We start from the raw sequence: 5563 nt of genomic DNA, 5'->3' as shown, positions 1-5563 counted from the left end.
GAGGTTTGCAAACTAAAGAAACCAAAACTAGAAATGCTCTGATCATAAACATGTAGTTATGGAATTCTGTAAGTGTGTGTACACATGCCCATACCCACTGAACTCTTCCTGTAATCTAAGAATATTTTGAGGAAAGTTTGCTGGTAGGCTAGGCTAACTTTGCCATTTGTTTGCTGGCAACAGGCAATCCCCTATCCTCAATTCTGTACCCTTGATCATTGGAGGAGCAGGAGAAAAAATGGAGGGGAGGGGGAATAACATCGACCCAACCAGAGGGGAGGTGATCCTGGGCTTAATACTCTGTGGTGCTGCCAGCGATTTAGTGAGGGATGTGGATGTAGTTGAGCCCATTGGCAATAGTGACCACAATGGTATCAAATTTAATTTATATGTGTGTGGGAAAGTGCCTGGGAAATCTCACACAATAGCCTTTGACTTGTAAAGAGGGCACTTCTCTAAAATGAGAAACCTGGTAAAAAGGAAGCTGAAAAGAACAGTTAGGAGGGTTAAATCTCTGGAAAGTGTTTGGGGGTTACTCAAGTCCACAATACTAGAGGCTCAGCTAGAGTGTATACCACAAGTCATGAAAGGTGGTATTAAGTCCTAGAGGTCACCTTCACCATGGCTAACGGATAAGGTGAAGGAAGCTGTTAGAGAAAAAAAGGCTTCCTTCAGAAACTGGAAGGATTGCCCAAACGGGGCAAACAAAAACAAACACAAACTTGCACAAAGGAAATGCAAACAAACAATTAGAGATGCAAAAAAGATTTTGAGGGACATATCGTTAAACACATCAAGACCAACAATAAGAAATTATTTAAGTGCATTAGGAGTAGGAAACCAGCTAGGGAAGCGGTTGGACCATTGAATGACAACGGGAGTAAAGGAACAATAAGGGAGGATAAAGCAATTGCTGAGAAACTGTCTTCGCTGTTGAAGATACAGGGCAGATTCCTTCTCCTGAGCAGAGGTTTTGAGGAGAATGAGGAACTGGGGCAAATAGGGGTAACAAGGCAGGAAGTCCTAGAATGTCTGACAAACTGCAAACTAACAAGTCACAGGGACCAGACGGTATTCATCCTAGAGATCTTCAAGAACTCCAATGGGAAATTGCTGAACTTTTAACATTGATATGTAACATGTCCCTTAAATCAGCCTCTGTACTAGAGGACTGGAGAATTGCCAAAGTAATATGCATTTATAAAAAAAAGGTTCCGGGGGTGGGGGGGAGGAACTTATAGGCCAGTTAGCTTAACATCTGTTTCAGGTAAATTGATGGAAAGCATTATTAAAGATAGAATTGTCAAGCATATAGAAGGGCAAGCCCTTCTGAGCAAAACCCAACATAGCTTCTGTAAAGGTAGGTCCTGTCTCACTAATCTTTTAGAGTTTTTTGAAAGTGTCATTAAGCATGTGGGCAGGAATGAGCCTGTGGACATTGTGTATTTGGATTTCCAAAAGGTTTTTGATGAAGTCCCCCACCAAAGACTGCTAAGCAAATTTCATAGTCATGGGAGAAGAGGACAAGTCCTCTTATGAACTGAGAGCTGGCTGAAAAATAAGAAGCAGAGAGTAGGAATCAATGGTCAGTTCTCATAATGGAGGGATGTGAGCAGTTTGGTCCCTCAGGGACCAATGCTTTTCAACCTGTTCATCAGTGACCTGGAGTTGGGGGTGAACAACAAGGCCAAGTTTGCAGATGACACCAAATTATTTAGGGTGGTTAAAACAAAATCGGACTGTGAACAGCTCCAAAAGGATCTCTTCAAACTGGAGGGATGGACATTAAAATGACAAATGAGATTAAACGTAAGCAAGTGTAAAGTGATGCATATTGGGGCAAAAAATCCCAACTTCACATATACACTGATGGGATCTGTGCTGGCAGTGACAGACCAAGAAAGGGATCTTAGGGTGGTAGTGGATAGCTCGATGAAGATGTCAACCCAGTGTGTGGCTGCTGTGAAAAAGGCAAATTCCATGCTGCCCATAATTAGACACGGATTAGAGAATAAAACTGCCGCTATCATAATGCCCTTGTACAAATCTATGGTGAGACCACACTTGGAATACTGCTGTCGTATGGAAAGAATGGACAGATCTAAGACTGGCGATCCACTCAAAAGCAAGTCACTCCACGTGGCAGACACTCGGAGCCGTCTCTGGTTGTGCCTCATGGCTAAATATTTGACCAAATATAGCAGGCTAATTTTTAAGTTGATAATTTTGTATGGCCTGCAAATGCAGGATCAGCCTAGAGCAGGGGTGGGGAACGTCAGGCCCGGGGGCTGTATAAGGCTCGCGAAATCATTTCGTCTGGCCCTTCATGGGTCCTGACAGATCTCTAGCTCAGAAGGACTAGAACACGGGGTCATCTGCTGATGCTGGAGGGTGAGATATTCAAAACAGATAAAAGGAAGTATTTCTTCACACAACACATAGTTAAATTGTGGAACTCCCTGCCCCAGGATGTGGTGATGGCTGCCAATTTGGAAGGGAAGGAGATTGTAAGCCGCTTTGCCAATTGGCAAAGGTACCCTGCCCTCTGCCTCTCTTTTTCTTGCATTCAGAGGTCACTCCGAAATGGAGAGGAATCCTTTCAGCATAAGAAGGTTTAAGGACACTTTCCTCACAAAATCTCTTCTGCCCTGGTGGTAAAGGGAGTCCCAGGTCTGGAACAGGTATCCTTCATTGGTCATGAGCCTGGAGTTGATTTTTCATTAGCATTGACTCAGGAGCAGCTCAAGACCATTTGGCAGGTTGCTTTTCATGTATTCAGACAATACAGTGCAATCAACAGCATGTCATACTGCAAAGCTGTTCAGCATACTCTTGAGGCCAAATAGTGGTAAGGTAAGGAGATCTGAGGCTCGGCTCATGAATAATCACAGCTGTCAAAAGAGGATGCTCACTTGCTGAGCATGTTTGCTAAAAAATAAAATAAAAATGCAGCATCCCTTGTTGGAAACGTTGGAAACCAATGGTTTATGCAGCACTGCCTTTTGTGCAAGACGTAAGGCATGATTGCTTATCCCACACAGAATCATAGAGTTGGAAGGGTCCTAGAGGCCATCTAGTCCAATCCCCACTTAATGCAGGATCAGCCTAGAGCAGGGGTGGGGAACGTCAGGCCCGGGGGCTGTATAAGGCTCGCGAAATCATTTCGTCTGGCCCTTCGTGGGTCCTGACAGATCTCTAGCTCAGAAGGATCTAAGACTGGCGATCCGCTCAAAAGCAAGTCACTCCACGTGGCAGACACTTGGAGCCGTCTCTGGTTGTGCCTCATGGCTAAATATTTGACCAAATATAGCAGGCTAATTTTTAAGTTGATAATTTTGTATGGCCTGCAAATGATGTTATAAATATCCAAATGGCCCTTGGCAGAAAAAAGGTTCCCCACCCCTGGCCTAGAGCATCCCTGCAAGTGTTTGTCCAGCCTCTGCTTAAAGACTGCCACTGAGGGGGAGCGCACCACCTCCCTAGGTAGCTGATTCCACTCTTATTGTAAAATTTCCCCCCCAAATATCTAGCCAGTACCTTTCAGCCCGCAATTTAAACCCATTATTGAACAAATGTGAACACATGAAGCTGCCTTATACTGAATCAGACCCTTGGTTCATCAAAGTCAGTATTGTCTACTCAGACCAGCAGCAGCTCCCCAGGGTCTCAGGCAGAGGTCTTTCACATTGCCTACTTGCCTAGTCCCTTTAACTGGAGATGCCAGGGATTGAACCTGGGACCTTCTGCATGGCAAGCAGATGCTCTACCACTGAGCCATGCCCCCCTCCCCTAATGATCATTCTTTTAAAATATCATGCGTTAAAAAAAAAGAAATTAAATGAGGTAATATGATACCCTCCACTTGAAAGTGACCTGGGTCTTGAACAAAGTGATCCATGTATAATTGATTCTTTAACACATGTTGGTGTTGGGCAGCTTTAGCTAAGTTTGGCTGCTGCAGGGCATATTATCAACTCCCCCCCCCCAGTATACATAAGAGGCTGAGAAGAAAAGAGTGGCCTGTTAAAGCAGGAATGTGATGGGCTCCTTCAAGGTATATAACTCTTGTGATCCAGGGATGGCAATGGCAAAAAGATAGAATAGGGACTTTGCAAGGTATTGCTTTCCCTGGCCTAGATTAATGCAGCCATTCATCTTAAACCATGAACCAAAGAATAATATTCTACTGCTTCTATAAAAGAATCTTAATTGGTTGCAAGCCCCATTTCTCATTGTTTAGTGCTGCAGCCACAAGTAAAATAATCCATGATCACGGCCTGGCTTATAACTTTATGCTGCTTTTTTGGCGTTGGCAGCTACAGACGTCCTAGATGATGGAAATCCACTTTGTGGCTATTATTTCAGACCAAGGAAAAACGCGGATATAGCCTCTGGCAAGCCCTCCTCATATCTACCCATTACTGAAGGCAACAACCTCGTGGGATGAGCAGAAGGATCCATAGTGATGTTCATCTTCGGTGTTTATTAAAAATAATCATTCTTTGGTTTCTTTAATGAATGGCTGGCATTATTAAAGTTGGAACTGTAGTCTGAACCGGTTCCAAGGAGCACAGTCTGCCCAGCAATGAGCTGAGATAAATAAAGATCTATCTCTGTGCCACGAGGATTCCCAATGAAAAAAATGATGAGGGGAAAGATAGAGTGCTCATGCAAAATGAGCTGTGCAATTTACAACCATCGGATTGCTGAACTGCTGCTTCCAGATCCTTTGTAATGACATCTATTTATTTCCCTGAGCTGTAATTTACTATTTAGCACACATCACCCCTGTCTTATGCGATTGTGTTCTTCTGAATGGCCTTGATTTACTGCACTTGACTTTCTGTTTGTAATGATTTATTAATACATTTTTTATCATTCTCCTCGTGTGATAGATTTCATTGTACGTCACAGGAAGGATTTTCAGAACATTGGGTAGTGGCCTCTCACAGAAAGACAGATGATGGAAGATTGCACAACTGGAACTGGTCCTAGTCTCCTAGCTGGGTGAATACCTGAACCTATCTTTTGCTTTCTGAGTCACAGGTCCAGGCTGGGCTTCCTTAGGAAGGAAAATGCTGAAAATGACAGTGCCGGACATGATGAGGGCAGATCTCTGGATGTGTGTCAGAACTGTTGCAACATTGCCAGAATGACTTGTGGATAATATCTATCAAGGAAAAAAAAAAAGCTTCCCTTGTTTATACTTGTCAAAGAAGCCAGTTGGAATCTCATACTGCTGTTTATTTCCATATTTGAATCAAGGGATTTCTGTTGACAATTACGATTCAGGATTGCCTGCGGGGAAGCACTTGTTTTGTTAGGCTCACACAGACACACATGAATTCATGAAGATGCCTTATACTTAATCAGACCCTTGGTTCATCAAAGTCAGTATTGTCTACTCTGACCGGCAGCGGCTTTCCAGGGTCTCAGTCTTTCCCATCACCTACTTGCCTAGTCCCTTTAACTGGAGATGCCAGGGATTGAACCTAGGACCTTCTGCATGCAAAGCCACAGCCCCTCCCTCACTTTGCAATTCCTTGCCCTGGTTAAATGGAGC

At 43.7% G+C, this 5563-nt stretch overlaps 1 non-coding gene across 1 annotated transcript; it reads right to left on the bottom strand.

Moving 5' to 3' along the window:
- Positions 1-3712: 3712 nt before the first annotated feature.
- Positions 3713-3784, bottom strand: TRNAG-GCC (transfer RNA glycine (anticodon GCC)). The gene has a single exon. It is a non-coding gene; the product is annotated as a tRNA-Gly (tRNA).
- Between the last annotated feature and the right edge of the window lie 1779 nt (positions 3785-5563).

This window comes from Euleptes europaea, chromosome 12 (assembly GCF_029931775.1).
Source record: "Euleptes europaea isolate rEulEur1 chromosome 12, rEulEur1.hap1, whole genome shotgun sequence".
Classification (NCBI taxonomy): Eukaryota; Metazoa; Chordata; class Lepidosauria; order Squamata; family Sphaerodactylidae; genus Euleptes; species Euleptes europaea.
The sequence above is the reverse complement of the archived record's forward strand: the minus strand, read 5'-3'. Positions and strand labels throughout refer to the sequence as shown.